Raw genomic sequence first — 20,452 nt, 5'->3', positions numbered from 1 at the left:
CAGGCTGGTGGTTCCCTCTTTTTTTAACCTGTTCCCTTTTTTTGTAACACAGATGGTGAAAATCATAACACAGACTCTACTAAACCTTATGTTTAGCTCATAAAAAGCACGCTTTAGGTGTGCGAGTAGAGGAGCTGTAGGGCCATATGTCATTTCATATTGACTTTAAATCACATGTGTGCTCACCATTCAGGCAGAATGGTGAGCAATATAAGACATCATTTACAACACTATAACAGACAACCCCCTCAACACAAAGGGGTTGATAAAACAACAAAGAATATTTGCACACACTAGTAGGTTATTGTTTGTGTGACAAAAGTTGTAAGCCAAATGCCAAGGAGAAATCTGTACCACTTACAAAGGTGGAGTAACACTGAGCATGTTTGTGCAAGTGTGCACACACCCCCCCCCCCCCCCACACACACACACACACACACACACACACACACACACACACACACACACACACACACATTTTTGTACTCTGGACTTTTTTTTAACTTAGAATTCACAAGGCTATTCAAAAGGCTTCTTGAGGACCCACATCGACATTTCAAGCATTTTGTCCACGAAGGTGCAGAATTTAAGATGCCACACGTAAATCTTGCATGAGCATGTTGTCTGTGAGACGCTATCAGGCTGAGCTGGATTTTTGGTGGGTGAGGGCTTATTCTTTTTGTTTGTGTGTGGGCTGTTTCTTTTCATGTGGGTGGATCTGGTTTTATTTTCCTGTTAGGTTAGAGAGTTCCTTTATCTTTTTACAATGCCCGTTGAGATTGAGCCCACATGCCTACCACCAGAGACAGAGAGACAGGACGCTTCCGAATTTGCTGTTTTATTGTGTGAAACCAATATGTTGTAAAGAGGTGCAACTTGTGACTCAGAACTTGAAGAGATGCTAACACAATATGACTCAAGACTTTTGAAAATCTTTCACCCAATAGCATTTGATGTTAGTCTAAATGATACGCTAAGGAGCATTTATTTTTTATGGAATCCAGTAAAGTAAACCTTAAATGTCCCATATTATGCTCATTTTTGGTTGCTGCTTGTATTTTACATTTCGACTAGAGCATGTTTACTTGCTTCAATGTTCAAAAAACACATCTGTCCTCATACTGTCTGTCTAATTACACCTGTATTCACTCTCTGTCTGAAATGCTCTGTTTTAGCACCATATATGCAAGTACTACTTTATAATCAAAAAAGACATGGAACTCTCACTTTTACAATATGAGACCTGTAAGGTCAGTTAATCAGATGTCTTTTGTGGACCGGAGGGAGTGGGAATAAGAGTGTTATAGGAGCAGTGATCCTGGATCCGGTGCCTCAGGTCTACCCCCAGCCATGTGACTATCCCTGGGCTTGTATCGTCATGGAAACATGGCTGAGCCTAGAGCTAGTGTAAACAAATGGCTGTCCAAGAGCGAGAGAGAGGGGCGGCAACCGCATCCATGTGAAGAGACATTGAATCTTTTGGGAAAGTGCTCCCTCTGACTGTGTGTATCTGGGAGACTGAGAGAAGCAGATTCCAGGCCTTTGTCCCATTATGTTGGCTGAATGGAAAAAAGATAGGATACATTTCAGCTGTCACTTAATGGTTAGCTTAGTCTCTCTTTGTGTAAGTGTGTGGCTCTGTGCACATTTCCATAGACAAAATATTGTGCATTGTATATATATATATATTGTTTTCAGTTTAATATCACTGTCGTTTGCTATGTAGCATTGCTTGGTGTTGGAAAAACATCTGGATTTACATGTAAACTCTGTTTACTTGATAATTACTTTCACTCTGCTCATAATGAGTTTCAGCACAAGCTCAGTTTCCGCCTTCGATTACTTACAGACAGTCAGCCCTAGCGGCCTTTCAGTCTGGGTGGCCCTTTCAAGGATTCAACCCATAAAACAAACCCTGACATTGCCATTCTGTACCCATTGAGTGATAGATGAACACTGATTCTTCTGCTTGCTCTGTCATGTTCCCAGCACGCCAGAAGTGTCCAAAAGGTCCCAATGCTTGTCACAGCCCCCAAATCCAAACTCCTAACCAACCCCATTCCCAAACCCAGATGTGCCTCCTGACAGATCATTCCCACCACACACCATAACTTCCTCAAGCCAGCCATGTTCCATCTTCTACACTCAGCCATAACGGTCCCCTGCTCTTCACATTTCCAAATACTGCACCTAAGATGTACCATTAGAGTCCTTCTAGCTAGCTCTGTCTGCCTTCTTTCCAGTCCTCCAACCTGACTGAAGCCAGCCTCCCTCCCGTTCCCATTCCTGGTCCCAGACATAGCCGTTTCCTCCCCGCCCCTCTTAAATCACCATTCCCAGTTCCAGCTCTAGCCACCTTGTGTCTGCCACACTCCCGGGCCCATTACCAAGTTGCCCAAAGACCACGCTTCAAAATTACCCTGAACGCTAATACTGGTTCATTTTCAGTGTACTAGATCGGCGTGCATCGCCCTTGTTAAAATAAACCAGCTAAAGTAATAAAGTTCCAGCATGAGCTCTCTAACGTCTGCCCCAGGCCCCATTCGAACTTGACTTGTCTCCTGTCCCAGACTGTGGCTGCTGGGTGTGCGTCAGCACAGCTCCTCGGCTGGCTGACTCTGTCTAGGAATCCAGTGCTCCTTCCATAGAGCTCCTGCCCCTCTTCTTACTGTGAGCACAGGCAACAGAGCAGAGGGAGCAGGCGATAGAAAGGCTACTAAATCCACAATGACAAGGCCCTATTAAAAGCTGTTTTTTTCTATTTCATTTAATGACTTTTATTACCAGCCACCCTTCTCTCTTCGATTTGGCAATAATAACAACAGGGGAATGCAGTACTCAGCGTTCTCCTATCTGATGCTCCCTTTCACTTTTTCTTTTTAATGAATTCCTCTTTGCACCAATGGGCTGCTGAAATAAGCACAAAGCAGGCCAAGACTCTGCTTACTGCAGTGTGTGTGTGTGTGTGTGTGTGTGTGTGTGTGTGTGTGTGTGTGTGTGTGTGTGTGTGTGTGTGTGTGTGTGTGTGTGTGTGTGTGTGTGTGTGTGTGTGTGTGTGTGTGTGTGTGTGTGTGTGTGTGTGTGTGTGTGTGTGTGTGTGTGTGTGTGTGTGTGTGTGTGTGTGTGTGTGTGTGTGTGTGTGTGTGTGTGTGTGTGTGTGTGTGTGTGTGTGTGCGCGCGCGCGTGTGTGCGTGCGTGGGACATGAGTACGAGAAGACTGCACATGCTTTCACTGTTGAACAGAGCCTCTCTGTGTAGTTTGGTCAACAGCTGTTTCTCCCCAGAAGCCAAACAGCTTTGGATCAGCCCAAAGGCCACAAATGATATTTTGTGTGTGCACATAATCACTGAATACTTTGCTGAGAGAGTAGAAATTTATCTGCTGTTGTCCCAGATAAAGGGCTATCTTTTTGATCTACCCCAGACAAAAATGAAGGGTATAGCAAAGAATATCTCAACTTTAGCTTATAGTGATTGGTCTACATTAAACTGACGTATACCGAAGACACTACTCAAAACACTACTTGCCAAAAAAGAGGCCACCGAAGCCACAAGGATCTTTGTGTCAAATTAACTTTGACTCTTGATGTCATTGTAAATTATTGTTCGGTGAAGAGGAGAGTGTGGATTCCCCCCCCTCAAGCTGCTTCCTGGACAAAAATATTCTCCACGAGATACTTAAACAGCACTTTGAGTCAAGTTATATTCTTTCAGTCCGTTTTTTATCTGTTTGTAAATAAGAATGTGTGTGTCTATGCCTTTGTGTGTTAAAGGCTCAGTGAAGGGGTTTATGGCATGTTAATGATAAGAGGGTGGATGACATTCCCATCTTTCATCATTCCCACGCTATCCCATTTACACACACACACACACACACACACACACACACACACACACACACACACACACACACACACACACACACACTTGCCTCATGGTGCCAGGGTGCTGGTGACTAGGCGCCGTAGAGTAAACAACAGCAGAGGATGAGGGTTTACCTGCTGCTGACCCCTATCATGTACACACTAGCCCACAGAGGTGTTCACTCATCAACTGGTCCCTCCCCCAGCATTGAGCTGGCCCGATGTTGACCTCCTCACTTGACCCCCAGAGATTTACTAAAGCCAAAGGTCAATCTGGTCAGACTGTCTTTCCAGTGACCGAATGCTCTGCTTGAAAGACGGGCCCGTGCTCACATTATTGTTTTCCAATAGACATCACCTGACTAAAGGAAAAGATTGCTTGCCTGATTGAATGTGTGGATGTCTTTTGCATGTTCCAATAAGCAATCTCTTACCTGAGGTATCAGTCTGAGATGGGACAAAGTACATGCTCAGGTTTTTGTTTTTTTGTCCTATTGTGGAACAATCAGGAAATCGAGCCATATTGAGAGGGGGGAGTTTACCCCCTTCTCTCTTCTTGCCCGGAAGGCTCAAGTGCTGTATGAGCTATGCAGAGGAGGAGGTCCTGAGAGTGTGAGGTGCCTCTGGCTGTGCCTGGTCCAACGATGTCGTGGCTGTGTGGCATGTGAGACATGCATTCACTGCTCTGTGGCGGAGCGGGGTTGAATAGAGCTAGAAAGGCTCTCCAGGCATGAGAGACAGACAAAGAAAGAGAATAGGAGAGATTCAAAGGGAAAGGAGAGGACGGGTTTCAACTCACTATGTAATCTAGTTTGCCCTTCGAAAGAGTTTCATATTGAAGGAGTTGTTTCTTTTTTTTTCTTGCTCATTTCCTTGCTTGCTTGCATTTTTCTTACCTCATTCCTGCCCTTCACCTTCCTGTTGTCTTGTTTTATTGCTCTTCTACTCCTAATCACTCCATACCTCTGTCTATCCTCCTTCTCTTTCATGCATTCCTTCCTTGTGTTCATAAGCTCTCATGATCTCTTTTTTCCCCCTCTTCTCAATTTTCCAGTTTCATTTCCCAAGCCAGGCAATAGAAACTCATATCTTATTTACACTGCCCCTATCTAGATACAGCATGTTTCCATAGTGTTTCCTGTGCCTAAAGCCCCAAAGGAAGGCTAGTCGGCTAGCTAGCGCCGGCTCTCTGTGCTGCGCTATGTGCTAGCAGTCTGCATCCAGACCTGAGGGGTTATCACTGTTTCTACATTTAGAAGCTCTCTGTTTACCACTGTCTGGGAGAGAGACAAACTTGGCCTATTTGCTGTAGTGTCTTTCTCTGAAGTTTTTTTAAATGATCCTCCCCCTGATGTTTCACTGGTATTGAGGACCACCCTGGAACCTTTTCAGGGTGTGGCATGATCTGCCCTTTAGAAATGAGTATTGTTAATTTTTACATGTTAGTCATTTATGATGCGCAGAATGAGCAGTTCAGCATTGGCTCAATGACAGACCGAATACGTATTGCACAGGTTTTAGGTGAAATGTGCTTGTATCATAGATTCCAAAGCACCAAAAGTTGGCATTGAATGTCAATTAATAATCTTGTTCACTTGTTCTGTGATCAGATAGTTCCTGATAAATCTAAATCGTAGTTTGTTGTTTGGCTGCTTGTGTTATACAGTAATTAACATCTTAGAACTCTGGCTTCTTTTATTTGCAAAAAGGTATTATGTAGAAAACCACGTAAGTGAGCTAAGGGAAAAAAAATATGACTTTAATATTTGAACTAAAACTGGGGCATCAATATTAGTAATGAACTATAATCAGCCCTGTGTATATACACAGTGTTGTCATTCCGTGGTTTGAATCTGAGTATTTTGTTTCCTTTGTCATAAGACGCCAGAAAGTAAAAAAGCAGTAATGTTCTATCATTAGGAGCTAGTGGGAAATTAGCACGATAAATCAAGTTGTGTCCGTGCCATGCTCTGCTCATAGAAATTGAATGTAAGGGAAGTACAGATCTACCATTGTTGTTCCCTGGCATTGTTGAGGATGTCTGCCACTATGTGTCAATGCCATCCTGTTTGTCTGCATTCTTTCCCAAAACCTACTAGTTGTCTGCCTGACTAGCTGTTAGCTGGCTAGCTGTCCCTCCTGGGTGGCTACATCACCTCACCTCCTGCCCTCCTCACAGCCAGTGACAGTCCAGCCCAGGGAGACATGGGTAATGGTCCTTTCTGATGTACAGCCTGACTCAATTGGACTGGATGGCAGACACACGCCTAAAAATAACAAAAGGAGGGGAGAGAAAGAGGAGGGGGTGGAGAAGGAGGAGGGGAGGGAAGGAGAGAAGCGATCGATAAAGCAGGGACACATCGCCTAATAAAGATTTATTCCTTCTTTTCCCCCTCGCCGTGTGCCTTGGCAGGCCGGGGGGGTGTTGGGGTGGGGGGGGATGTGATTAGTGGACTTCTTTTCCCAGGGTGCCTCTGATAGCATGTGCGTACGCGTGCACAGCGATACCTCCAATGTGTTGTGTGTATTTTTGCATCTCTTGTGTGTTTATCGCATGTGTCTCTCCCCCTCTCCCGAGAGCAAAGGGGGTTAAAAACAGTCTCTGTCGTTTGTTCTGCTGGCAGTGGCACAAGCAGCTGCAGCTGTGTCCCTACCTCTCTCTCTTCCTGTCAGCTAATATTTAGTTAATCTTTGGTCTGGGACCTACGGGACTGGCCGGAGCTCATGGTGCCCCATCCATCTCACACTGATCTATATTCCACCCTGGATCCCTCTGCCATTAACCACCACGAGGGGAGGAGAGAAGGAGATAGAGAGGCGCAGAGGGAGAACGAAAAGGAAAGGGCAGATGGGTGGAGGGAGAGATGTAGAGAGACAAGAGAATGATGGAGAAGAAGCAATAGGGGATGGGGAGAGAAGAGGTGGGCCCGATTAGTCGATCAGCAATGCACAAAAATGTCTCCTAATTTGGAGAAAAGTTGAACAAAAAGTGCAATGCAAGAAATATCTGAAGGGATGTATTTGTCAAGCTTTTTGTTTATTTTTGGATTACACCACTCCCATTCGTTCTCTGCCACCTCCTCATATTTCCTGCCTTACTGGATACTGCCCCGATCAAGTTTTTTTACATATAGAATAGCAGGTGGAATGAATGAATTAAATCCAGTTGAAAACCGAACAAAAAACGGATAGGTAGTTGTGTCTACAAGGAGATGTGAAAGGTTGAGGAGGAAAAAGGTGGCGTGGGTGGAGGAGGAGGAGAAATATAAGAGACAGAGGTGTGGGAGTAAGTGAACCATATGCATAGAGCAGGCCACTTCATTGGTATGCATTGTGTAGTTATGAAGGGGTCCACCTGTGAAAGCTCCAAGTGCTGAGTCACTCACTAACAAACAGACTAAATGCTTTTATCCCAGACGCCTGGTTCATCTGAATGGAATATAATAGGCCATAAAGTGCTTTGCTAGCAAAGGCTGCTTGCCCCATGGCAAACCCTCGCCCCTCACTCCTCTACTCAAAATCTCATTTTGCCACTTTTATGAAAACAAAGCATGTACACGCTCTGCTTTTATGACATCGTTTTTTTTCTCCTTTCGACTTTAAATTTGAGGTTTTCTGTTCTTTCTATCCCTCATTCCTTGTTGTTTCTCCTGCACCGCTTCTCAGGCAGCCACAGTGAGCTCCCTCTTCTCTCTCCAGCCCTTCTGTCTACAACCCCCCCCCCCCCCCCCCCTTTTGCTGCCTCTGGTGCGTGCGTGCGTGTGTGTGTGTGTGTGTGTGTGTGTCACCTGTTTGGGATCTCACTGTGTGTTTAGGGTCATGATGCCTGCAGGTCGTGTGTAATGAATAGCAGGGCTGTTGCTGAAGCAGTGGCCAGAGAATAGCGCACCACTGACGGAAGGAGAGGAGGAGGATGGAGGGATGGATAGAGGGAAGGAAGAATAGAATGAGGGAGCAGGAGGACCACTGAGGGAGGAAAGGAAGAGTGGTTGCAAAGCCAGTGAGCCTTAACCACCTTCTGTCAGTCTGTCTGCTCTCAGCGCTGTTTTCTCTCTCATAGGAATCTAATGGCTTTTCCACTGTCCTCTTTCCAAACCCTCTCCCCCTTCTCTCTTCTTTCTTTCCCTCTCTATTGCTGTGCTAGTTTTTTCCTTGCTTACTCCTCTTCATCTCCTCTCGCTTTCAGTTTCTCCCTTTAAAAATGCTCTGCCGAAGTCTCTGTGCTGTCCTCCCCTGCTACCTCCCCTCCCTTTCTCTCCCTACGTCCTTCCAGCTGCTGGCCAGGGGAACAGCTGACTAAATCTAAAGCTGGGGCCCCTGGCTCTGGCCCCAGCCTCTGCCACTGCCTCCTCCTATTCTCGGCCCCCCTTCCTTCCCTTCCTCCCTCGCTCCTCTGGCCTCTAGCCCTGGCTCTCTCTTAGCAGCCCCAGCTCAGTCCTGGCCCTGCCTCTGAGCCTCGGCTCCAGCTCTGCCTGACTCTCAGCAGTTCCCCCCAACCATCCCCCTCCATCCCACTGCAGAAAAGCCTCAAAACCCCTCTCTATCTCTTTCTTTCTCTCTCTCTCTCTCTTTCTGTTTTGCCTATAAGTCTGCCCTCTCTCATTTCCCTGCTCTGATGGGCTGTAGCAGGGCCCTTGGTACTGTCCCAACATATCTGGACCGAGGCCTCATCCAGGTTGGCTGCAGTTCAGTTCTCTGGCTCCTATATCCAGCCTTTCTAGCCAAGCATCTTTCTCTCTCTGGCCAGTAATGTTAGTCACTGTAACTCATTGTGATTCGCTTTACTCCAAGCCACGTTCAGCTTGTTGGTCGTTCCTGGCTCAACACTTAGTTCAAAGTTCTTTGTGCCCTTGTGCGTCTCTTTGTCTCCTCGACTCTCACTTCTGTACGTCTCTTTAACTTGTGTAGACAGGCTCATCCCCAGCACAAACGCATAACGCTCAGCACACAAACGTGTGCATCGTGTGCGAGAGTGTGAATCATATGACACATGATTGGCAGCAGGGGGAGGATGGGGGGAAAGCAGTGAAAGGGGAAGTGGGCCTTGTCACATCTCCAGGCAAGCCGGGGGCTCGAGTTTGATCGCTGCCCAGGGAAAAGAGCCTTTGCCCCCCCCCACCCCCACCCCAACCTTTGTGGCTGTCAGAGCAAGGCTGCAGGCTTGTGTGATTAGGTGCAGGCCGAGGTTCCGCCATCACTCTTTTGCCCACTGAAGACACCTGTCAATGCTCTTGCTCCTCTCTGACACCCAACTGCTTCGAGATGAGTGACACAGAGCTGACAGAATAAAGTTCAGAGAGCACCCCACAGCTACAGTGGGATGTACACACACACATTCCCTTCGTGTGGAAGTGGGCCATGGAAGCCCAGGCAGGAAGAAGCAGAGTCGGTCTGCGCCAGTTGCAGTAACATCAGAATCTTCTGAAACACCTCGCAACTCCTCACAGGTTATTATTCAACCCACTCCCTGTCGGTATAATGCCCAATACAGCCTTTGTCATTCTTGCTGTCTTTGTTGTCATTTTGCCACTTTGTTGTGGTTTTCAGTCTATGTGTATGAGTGGAGAGGACATTTTGGGGAGAAAAGCAGCAAAAGTTTCCTTTGGAGTCACGTTTTCTCTTGTTGACTGACAGATACGGGACGATGAAAGCAAATCACAATGTGCCACAGACTTCAAAGGTTCCTATGTTCCTCCGTTTATTGGCAACCACGCACACAACAACCTCTCTCCCGATGTGGATTCATCAAAATAGGGAGGGGAAAAAGCTAGATGAAACAGAGGCAGATGACAAAGACGCTACCATCCAAACAGCTAGAGGGGGAAGTGGGAGGAGGAGGGGTACTAAATAATCAGACCTAAGCAATGTAACCGAATCGGACTGCTTTTCAAAAGCATTTTCAATCAAAACAGGCTTTTGATGTGCACTGATTCTGATACCAGGGATGCTTGACTAGAGAAAAAGTGATGACTTGAAGTTGTTAAGTACTCCCTCTGCTTTGGGGGGAGCTTTGGTACCTAACGGTGTGTTTGGAGTGTGTGTATTTTGTACGGACCAGCGCAACAGTAATTAACTTAAGTGTAAAAGCTAAGAAGAAGTAAGCCGCTTGGTTCTGCTTATCTTACCTTAAAGACTCTCCTGCTCGCTCATTTTCTCTCTCTCTCTCCCCTTTTATTCTTTCTCTTGTCCGGGATGGCACCCATTGACTGCCACTGACCTAATTTGGGCAAATTTCACTGACCTACTTCATGGGTGAATGCTGACTTGCCCACGGGAGGGGATTCTCTCACACACTCATGCACACATTTTCTTTTCCATCTTTGTGATTAATATGCAGACTCTCAACCTCCTTTACGATTGCTATTGCGCTTGGTATGTACCCCCTCAGTTGTGCCCTATACACCCTCCTCAATCCCCCATTAAACCCCGTCATAGCCACCTTCGGCACTCAAATTAACGTAATGGGGATCTCAAAGTACAGACACGTGGTGAAATATAAACAAAGCATTTGGCCTCAGAGGTGACATAGTCCTTCACTTCACAAGTCTCTGAAGAGACATAATCAGTGTAATTGCATACGGATATGATTATTCTTCTGTCTTGTATAAAAATGGTAACTTGAGCAAATTTGATTAAACAATAATATTGAGATGCTTTGCGTGTACACAAAAATCACAGTAATTCCTTTACGAAGTTAGATGGATAGAGGCTGCTATCTATGGGGGTAATGGTGATCCCATAGGAGGATAGGCATCTTTAACCCACTTGCATTAAAATGAATTCATGCATGATTGTGTTCCTCTAGCAGATTAATTCCCAGTTGACTGGACACATACGGTCCTCTTGAGGGTTTTTGGAAAGGGCTTTGTCATAGTTGGATTAGTTTTGTCCTTTTTAACATGAAGATGATTAGTAATAAACTTCTTTGCCTGCAGCCTCCCATGAGGACTTGATAGTTGGAAGCAAGTCTAACTTGATTCAGTGTTTTCGTCACACTATTCTTTTCAAGCTTTTGTGCAGCCGTGCTTGTGTGTGTTTGTTTGAAGAAGAATGAGAGGTATTTGTATTTTTGTTTCAATGTGTGGACCTGTCCACTTGTCCTTTCCTGTGTACTTGCCCTGTGTTTGCCCACATGTATGCATTGAGTGTGCCCCCACAAATACAACCCATGAATGCAAACATGTACATGCACGCAAGCGCCCGGTTGTTATGGCAACACATGCAGTTGTCAACTAAGGAGGCTCCAGGGTGAACATTTTCTCCCTCTTGTCCAGCAGGGTGCAATTTGTCTCAATGTAGCCATGAAAGGCAGCTTTTTACATGAAATGAGAGCTGTTTCTGGGAAATAGGGGTCTCTCTGAAGGTTTTGATGTCAGCTGCCTGCTTTTAGCTTGAGAGTGGAAACCTAAACCATCTAGAGAGAGAGAGGGAGAGAGAGGGAGAGGAGCGAGCTGCAAACCTACTGAGAGCTCAGTTCCCCCATGTGGTTGCAGCTCTTCACCCTGAAAGTCTCTCACCGTTTTCCCTCAACACGCTTGGAGAAGGCCAAACGTAGCGTGTGATTTCAGATGCTTACAGTTTGCACAGAGTATATCTAACCCCCTTGCTTTATAGCTTATCCTTAAGAGAGTGGTCCTAACATCAACGTCAATATTTACAGGAATAGCCTGAAGGCAAGAGAATCGACCACCACGATTCAGCAGAGACGTATTCAACCTTTCTCTTGCTCCCCCTCTCTCCTCCTTCTCTCACTTGTCTTCATCCCAGTAATTCCCGTTCTCTGCAGCAGCCCGTCAATCACGGCACCAGGTGGCTGAGATATTTGTCTTTAGATCGCCTTTGTTTTGTTTCCGTGTGTGCGCACACATGGTGTGCCCTGTATACTCGCGTGCAGTATGTTCAGCCGGACCGCAGCTTTGACACAGGCTCAACGGCTGTTTGAGATATGCTGGATGATGTGTGTCAAGTGATATTAAATGTAAGAGAATGTCTCCTCCTCCCTCATTCACTGCCCCCTCTGCGTTGCCCATCCCTCCACCGTAGACTGTGTCCACTGTGGTTAGTGTGAGCTATGACACTTTTCAGTGGGGTTTTAAGGGGGAAGGCGCCATGTCTGATGTGCGAGGCCTCACATCTCTATGGGTAGAGTTGACACTTTGACCTAAATAAGCTCTGGGAAGGTCAATGGATATACAGTTGAATGGACTACCTATGCCACACACGCTTTGCTCTTTGTAATTTTATTATCTAAACAAATCATTGTTAAGTCGGTTACTGTGTGAGCTGCATATTTGTCTGTGGTAATGATGATTGCTTGGTAATTGCTAATGAATGGGTGTGTATTTTAGTGGTTGCAGTGCTTTTGTGTTGTTGTCAAAGAAGGATGTCGCTGTGAATCCAGGTCACTTGTATTTAGATTATTATACCAGCTTATATTCATTTTATTTTCGAAGAAAGTTAAAAACATAACCTATTTCCTTGTGAATGTATCATTTTTGTGTGGTGTTTGGGTGTGTTTGCACAGGCTGTGTCAGGTAATAATGTGAAAGTATGACTAGTGGGCCAGTGTGCTCAGTGCTATAATGGGACAGCCTGAGCATGGGTGGATGTCGGGCCGGGGCGGGTTTACGCCAGGATGTGGCATGCACCGCCGAACAGAGAACAGCGGGTGTGACCTCAGTGACTCCAGGAAGGAAGGGGTTAAGCACGAGCCGGCAGGGCTGCATGGGCTGCGTTACGCAAACTGGCGGCTGGCTGGAGCTGAAAGGGGAAGTGCTGAGCTCAGAGGAACACTGGCTCAGAGCCATCACTCCCTCCTCCCTTCTCTGAAACTCCCCCCTTCGCCTCCCCTGGCCCTCTTCCCCACCTCCCTGCTACAGCTGAGCGCTCCCCATGCTTCCCACCGCCAGGCGTGGTGATGTGTGTTTGTGTGTCTGTGTGCCTGTGCTGGAATGCAGCTTCCCCCTCGGCTGGGGCCTGTGTGTGTGTGTGTGTGTGTGTGTGTGTGTGTGTGTGTGTGTGTGTGTGTGTGTGTGTGTGTGTGTGTGTGTGTGTGTGTGTGTGTGTGTGTGTGTGTGTGTGTGTGTGTGTGTGTGTGTGTGTGTGTGTGTGTGTGTGTGTGTGTGTGTGTGTGTGTGTGTGTGTGTGTGTGTGTGTGTGTGTGTGTGTGTGTGTGTGTGTGTGTGTGTCTGGAATGATGCCTCCCCTTGTCTAGTGTGTGACGTCAGTACACACAACGGGTCAGCTTAGGGCTAGGCAAGTGTGTGTGTGTGTGTGTGTGTGTGTGTGTGTGTGTGTGTGTGTGTGTGTGTGTGTGTGTGTGTGTGTGTGTGTGTGTGTGTGTGTGTGTGTGTGTGTGTGTGTGTGTGTGTGTGTGTGTGTGTGTGTGTGTGTGTGTGTGTGTGTGTGTGTGTGTGTGTGTGTGTGTGTGTGTGTGTGTGTGTGTGTGTGAGAGACAGAGGAGGAGTCAATTATTGGAGAGAGAAAAAGGAAAGAGGAGGGGCTGTTTGTGAGCAGAAGGAGGTTGACTGCAGGGAGTCACCGAAGCCAGTATGCGTGCATGCATGAAGGCATCATGAGTGTGTGTCAAAGGGCGGGGTAGTGTGTGTGCGTGTGCGTTGGAGTGTGTCGGCTGACTTTCCAAACGAAATGGGAAGGGTAAAGAGTGTAAGGTTATTTCCTGCCGTGGAGAAGTGAACCAAAAACACACACTTATTCGCATGTGCGCACACAGTCATGAGGTAGTTTTCATTCCAGTGCTGCTAGTGCCCAGCTATTTTCATATGCAAATGAATTCTGTTCACTTTCAGCCATGTTAGCTTCCACAATTTCTTCTTATCGGTGTGTTGTATTGGCGTTACAGAATCTTTTGCTACATTTTGTTCTGCCTCTCCTTTTTTTGTTTTTGAGCTTTGATGTCGAGACTAATTTTTGAAAGCTGTTTTAGAAAAGATTCATCTCAAAATGATTTGTAGGGTAAAGTTCAAATTAAGCAGGAGAAACACGGCTTTAACAGGCACAGCAAATGTCATTTCATAGCTTCTGCCTCACAAACACATGCTCCAAAATCATGTATCACCACATTCTTTGTTTATTTTTATTTTTTAACAATATCCTGTGTGCTTGGTCTTCTTAACCAACACAGATGGACTCATGTCAATACTCTCCTCCCTAAGGAGAAGGACGCGGGTGCTATAATGTCTCGACTCCATAGGTTTGTCGTTAGAAAGATACTGAATCCCTGAAGTAGCAGACAATGGCTTTTCAATGGATCCCATTACCTCTGTCTATAGCTTGCGTGGCTCTACTGGGACAGACCTCTGCTAATTACACACATTCATTTCCAGCCAGCTGTAATTTCATTCACACTAATGAACCTTGCACATGGATTGGGATAATGTATAGTTAATGTACAGCCAGGAGACGGAATTAGCAGGTTACTGGCTTCTCCAGTGACAGAGATTTGTTGAATAGCAGCTAAAGGGATAGTTCACCCAATACCACATGGATGCCATTCTAAAATTACACCTGACAGTAATTTTAGACGAAAGTGTTTAATAGTTAACGGAGACAAACATAGCCTTCTTTGTTAGAAATACAATTTGTCACAACCAAAAACATATTGAAAGCAATCCATGTTTGTTTGTTTTTTTGTTTTTAGTGTGTAGTAGCTGTATCGGACCAATCTGTTATAATTTTACTGTTATCAAAGCTGTGATATTATGGTTAGTTAAGAATGTTGTTCAAAAGAATAGTTGACATTTTGGAAAATACACGTATTTGCTTTGTTGCTGAGAGTTTGATGAGAGGATTGATACTACTTTTATCTAACATGGTTAGCTTAAATTATGGTTAGTTAGCTTAGCATTCATATTGTAAACAGGGGGGGGGGGCAGTCTGGCTCTGTTTAAAGGGACAAAATCTACCTTCAGGCAGGTAGAGCATGAAGTTGCTGCTCCTGGACAAAAAAAACTCTGGCACATATTCCTCTCTAGAGCCAAATCTGCACTTTGGTTTGTATGAGGATTAAAGGGATATTTGGGGTATTTTGACGTTAGGTTGTATGAGGTTATATAAGGTAGCCTAGTGCCAACCATCAGATGATGGTTGGTGCCCTCCCAGTTTAGAGAAGCAGGCAGGAGTCCTGGCTCAGAGGCTAAGCAATGTACTACTGTGGATGAGGGCAGCAGCAAAAAAGTATTTTAGCCACCTAACAAAAGCTCACCTAAGATGATCTATATCAGTGTAAGTGCACGCTATATTTTCACTGTTTTACCTTGCTGTCAGGCACCTTCTCAACTGATGTAGATTATGTTATGCTTACTTAGGTGGGCCTTTTTGTAGGTGGCTAAGATGTGTTTTTGCTGCTGCCCCCATCCACAGCAGTTTATTGCTTAGCTTGTGTGCTTGCACTCCTGCCTGCTTCATGGAACCTGCTGACCATCACATACCGAAGGTAATGCATTTACTATGGATAACTACCTCACACAGCCTCACTTAAAAATATCCCAAATACCCCTTTAAACAAAACGATATGATTAGGGGTGCTGGTAGGAGGATTTGGTTATATTTGGATGGAGTCAGGCTTGCTGTTCCTTTGTTCCCAGTTTTTGTTCTAAGCTACCGGTAAGCTAACCAGCTGCTGTCCCCATCTAGATATTTAATGTAAAGACATGGCAGTAAGAGATGCAAAGAAATTCTGGGCTGATAAAGAAAAATTATAAGAACTATTTGGCTGATAATGGCTGTGGGTGATTTTGTTGTTCTTTATTTTGTATTGGTAGTTTTTTATTCCCCCTTTTCTGCCAGGGAAACGAAAACAATCTTCTTTTTTGAAGTCATTCAACCCTTCATTACACTATCTTTGCAAGAGCACAAAGTCAATACTACAAATTTAAGAAACAACCTCTAATACGGCCCTCTTACAGATGAAAAAGACTATTTGATAGATACCTTTTATATCCATCCAGCACAAAATTGACCCGACATAACATTTTATGTGCAGATAAGCCAATGACAATAAGGTGAATATCGGCTGACATCAATGTCCAGCCGATAAATTGGTGCATCCCTAATCAATCTTCTCATGTAACTATTGACAAGAAAGCGTATATATCCCAGAATGTCACAGTATTCCTTTAAGACATCTTTCCTAAGTTAATTCTCTAAGATGGGGCCTTTCATCTGTTAGTAACAGAACTCATTTTCTCAGCACTTTATGCTTTTTGTCTTGTGTCTATCACATCCCCGAACAGAGTCTCACTGTCTTTCTGTACGGGTCAGCCTTCTGAACGCCAACCTTTGGGATCAGTCAGCAGAGCAGTAACACCAGCTCTGTCTGACAGGCCCAATCCAGTAAAATTAGAATCCATTTTAAAAGTGATAGTTAGAAAATTGCAAGTCATTCCTGATGTACCGCATGGCAACTAAGTGGCAACAGCCCAGTAGTCGACTGTCATTTCAACTGCCAGCTGATGACAACTCCAATCACCCACACAGCCGTCAATGCACACACACTCATACAGATATCCTTTCTCTCACATCCCTATGATTAGCATGCATATTTTGCTGTCAGAATCTCAAGCGAAAGTAAAAGCATTGAAATTCATAGAATATCTCAAAGCATTAATTTATGCTCTTTTGTATCTGTTGGGATAAACATTCAGACTGTGAGATAGTATGTGGTTTTAGTCGGTGCATGTGTGGATGTGCAAGAAAACACACCTGGGGTAAAAAAAAAAAGAGGCTTTTTGCTCTTCCAGAGGGTTTAAGACATAAATATGGCCGCCCCTGGAGCTCAGCTGTGTTATTCCAGCCTGTTCCACACCTAGGACACACACACATGCACACACACGCCTGGAGCAAGGTCTCCTGCAGGATAGCATTGATCTTTGTTTATAGACTCTGTATGGGTGCTTCCTTATAGGACCACACACGCATGTACTCACAGACCTACCCTCTACAATGCTGAAAGGCCTTGTATTTGTCTTTATAGGCTTATTAATCGGGCTAGTTCAAGGAGCCGCAATGAAGGAAATCTTCCTTTAGCTGTGGGTGGGATGGAGGTGGTGTTGAGGGGGGTTGCCCAACAATTCTCGACCCTTTCGTCGACCTGCTGTGAAACCTTGCTTTTCTTTGGTTGTGGTTTAGATCTCCTTTCAGTAGGGCCTCTCAGTTCAGTCCAACCAAACGGATTGGATTCCAGTCCAGCGGCCTTTTCTCAGTGAGGTATTAGCTATCTTTGGTCAACACAGAGGGAGAAGGATCCCACGTCAAAGCTTCCAACTACTGCAGGTGGTCCCCTGTGGATCAGAGGAGCTTGAGTAGGGCAGAGTCAGATTCAGGTGTTGCTCTCCGTCTGTCTGCAGCTCCCTAGGTAATTTGATTAATTTGCAAGGCTAAAGTGAATTGGCGCAGGCAAATGGGCCTTAAATATCTATTTGCTTTCTCTGTTTCTTCCTCTTTGCTTTTGTTGACTTGCTTTCACACCAGACAATTTGTTTCATCTTATTTTTTCGCACTGAAATCAATCATGTATTTAGAATCTCTCTCTCTCTCTCTCTCTCTCTCTCTCTCTCTCTGTCTCTCTCTCTCTCTCTCTCTCTCTCTCTCTCTCTCTCTCTCTCTCTCTCTCTCTCACACACACACACAAATGAAACGGATGACTGCTGTCTGAACTGCATGGTGCCATATTAGATTTAGGTGACAGTCACTCATGAACCAATTCAGCCAATAAACTTAATGACCTCCCCACTGCTGGGCCTGAATTTTCTCCATTGACTTGGAATCTTAATTTGATTGCGGAAATATATGTATGTTGCTCAATCTAATTTAATCCAGTCATTTTGGAACACTGAGCACTTTTGTGTTTAGGCAAGCTAACCTTTCAGGCCCAGCCCTGATACCCACCGCCTGCCTTCATGTGGGAAGCTAAATCCTGTTTTATAGAGAGCGTATAAGGGCGGCATTCTTCCGTCACAGCAGATGTATGTTGAATGGGTTGCAGGTCTTAGTCTGGGCCTTTCCTCCCTGAAATAAGAGCAGGAGTCCCGTATTTATGCGGCCACTTGTTGTTGAATAGACAGAAGTGGTCCTAGCTGGTCAAGAGAGTGCATGCTGGCTTTTCGGTACTTACAAGTTCAAAACCGAAGAGAAAAATAGAGCAAAGTTGTATTTAGGGGAATGCTTTAATGTGGGTCCCCCCCTCAAAAAAATGTGGGTGGTCTGTAGGCCTTTTGTGGCATTTAAACATATATATACATACACTAATTCTCACTCACTCTTTCACACATTCGCTGCCTTACACAGCTCCACAGGCCAAGTGTGATTTCACCAGGGCGGTCACAAGGGGTTTCTAGGGCAACCTCACAGAGGCCTTGTTCTAAAAATGGCCGCCATGGTTACTTTGAAAGCCAACCCTGGCCTCTTGAACATGCACAGAAAAGAGCCTTGAGCACCACTCGGGGAGGGGAGCTCGGTGGACTGGGTGAGGGGGAAACCAGGCTCTTTAATAGCTAGCACATGAGACATCGAAGGCTTCATACCCACCCAACCAGGAGTCATGGGAGGTGTGTGTGCTTGCATGTGTGTGTGTACCTAAACAGTTATCGCCCTGTACTCAGTGCTTGGCTAAATTAAAAGGGCATTTTTGGCATGGAAGGGGCTGGGGGGGTGGGGAGCGGGGCAGTTTTTGGTGCCCAGACGATTGGACGAGGAAAGGCGAAACTCATTACCTACCCATCTGTCAGATAGGGAGAGAGAAAGAGCTGTGGGAATGTGGACGGAGGGAGGGAGGGACACATGAAAAGGGCTTGGAAGTGGAGAGAGTGAGAATGTCCATTAAAGTAGAAGGAAACACAGAAGACTTTTCCAACAAGGATAAGTCTTTTATCACTATAAAGTTTTTTTTACTCCATGCATTTTTAATTTTTTACAAAAGTGCCCCTGTTAATTTTCCGTGTGGGAAAAAGAAAACTGTGTGTGTGTGTGTGTGTGTGTGTGTGTGTGTGTGTGTGTGTGTGTGTGTGTGTGTGTGTGTGTGTGTGTGTGTGTGTGTGTGTGTGTGTGTGTGTGTGTGTGTGTGTGTGTGTGTGTGTGTGTGTGTGTGTGTGTGTGTGTGTGTGTGTGTGTGTGTGTGTGTGTGTGTGTGTGTGTGTGTGTGTGTGTGTGTGTGTGTGTGTGTGTGTGTGTGTGTGTCAGAGGTTGATTTTCCTTTGAGCTCTCTCGGCCCCACATGTTTTTGATGTTCTCTTTTTCTCCCCCTTCTCTGGACCAGGGGCCACTTTTGAAACATAAGCTTGTGTCACACACACACACACACACGTACACAAATGCACACACAAAATGTATCAGCAAAGTATTAAAAGCCATTGCTCATTGGTATGTTGTTACTCAGCTAAATAAGTTAGCTCTCTACAACAAGCTGCACCATTTAAACCTTTTTGTCTTGTTTACGAGTGATTCAATCTCTCTCTCTCTCTCTCTCTCTCTCTCTCTCTCTCTCTCTCTCTCTCTCTCTCTCTCTCTCTCTCTCTCTCTCTCTCTCTCTCTCTCTCTCTCTCTCTCACACACACACACACAGCTGTAGACATATAGGCTTTGATCACTGCAGATGCAGGTGGCTGCCATATTCGATCCATTCCACACCCCTCTTCTGTGGATATTGTTAACGAACATGTACTTCCTTTGCCAGCTGGCTTTCAGAATGGAAAAGCATATCTCCATGGCAATGTTCTGCGCTTCTGCACTGTTGGATGTTTGCAGCCAACACTTCTTCGTTCTGCAATACCATAACAAAACATTGCTGTTTGGACCTTTTTAATTCTGAATTGATAAAAATCATATGAGAGTCCTCATTCCAACTTTTGTAGAAGCTGTTTAAATTTGTTTCCTGACTGTGTCTTTTTTACAAACTACTTTAGGGGGACTGCAAAGAAATAGAGTGAGAGGCCTAAAGAAAACATTAGGCCTCTAAAACCAGCTTGTTTTTTTTTCATATCTATCCTGAGGATATCACCAACACTATAGCCAAGGGTTGTGACCCTGTTTACCTTCTTCTCTCTTTTTCTTCTGCATTCCCTGTGCACCCCTTTACCATCCACGACAGATACTTTGACCTGACCTCTGTTCATCTTACCTGTGTACCCCTCACCCCTTTCCATCTATATATCCTATAAAATATTCAACCCCTGCCCCTCCCTTCTTACCTAATTTAGAGGCAGATAAAGCGCTTTGATATTTGCGTTAATACATGCTTGATATCACAGCGATGCGGGTACTCTGCCCTTTGATAAATGCATTTAAGAAATGTATGTCTTTGCCTGGTCCACATGCATTTCAGAGATCTCTCCTGTGCACATAAATGCATTCATAAGCTACTCTCTGTCTCTCCTAACCACTCCCATTTATTAATAAATGCATGATCTCATGCGGTGGCTCAGTGTGTGCGTACATGTGTGTCTCTTTCATATGCTCATCAGTGTGGGTTTTAGACCACTGCCGGGGACCCCGCCCTGCTCATTCATATTCATCCTCGCATAATGACTAGCCGCGCCTCCGGATAGTGCAGTCAGGATAAGATCAAACATGAT

General features: G+C 45.2%; 1 protein-coding gene across 1 annotated transcript in view; it reads left to right on the top strand.

The window, feature by feature from the left end:
- LOC310946711 (zinc finger SWIM domain-containing protein 6-like) overlaps positions 1–20,452 on the top strand; it is a 49,339-nt gene that overhangs the window by 4,469 nt on the left and 24,418 nt on the right. The window lies entirely within an intron of this gene.

This window comes from Echiichthys vipera (genome assembly GCF_963691815.1).
Source record: "Echiichthys vipera genome assembly, chromosome: 4".
Lineage (NCBI taxonomy): Eukaryota > Metazoa > Chordata > Actinopteri > Perciformes > Trachinidae > Echiichthys > Echiichthys vipera.
The sequence above is the reverse complement of the archived record's forward strand: the minus strand, read 5'-3'. Positions and strand labels throughout refer to the sequence as shown.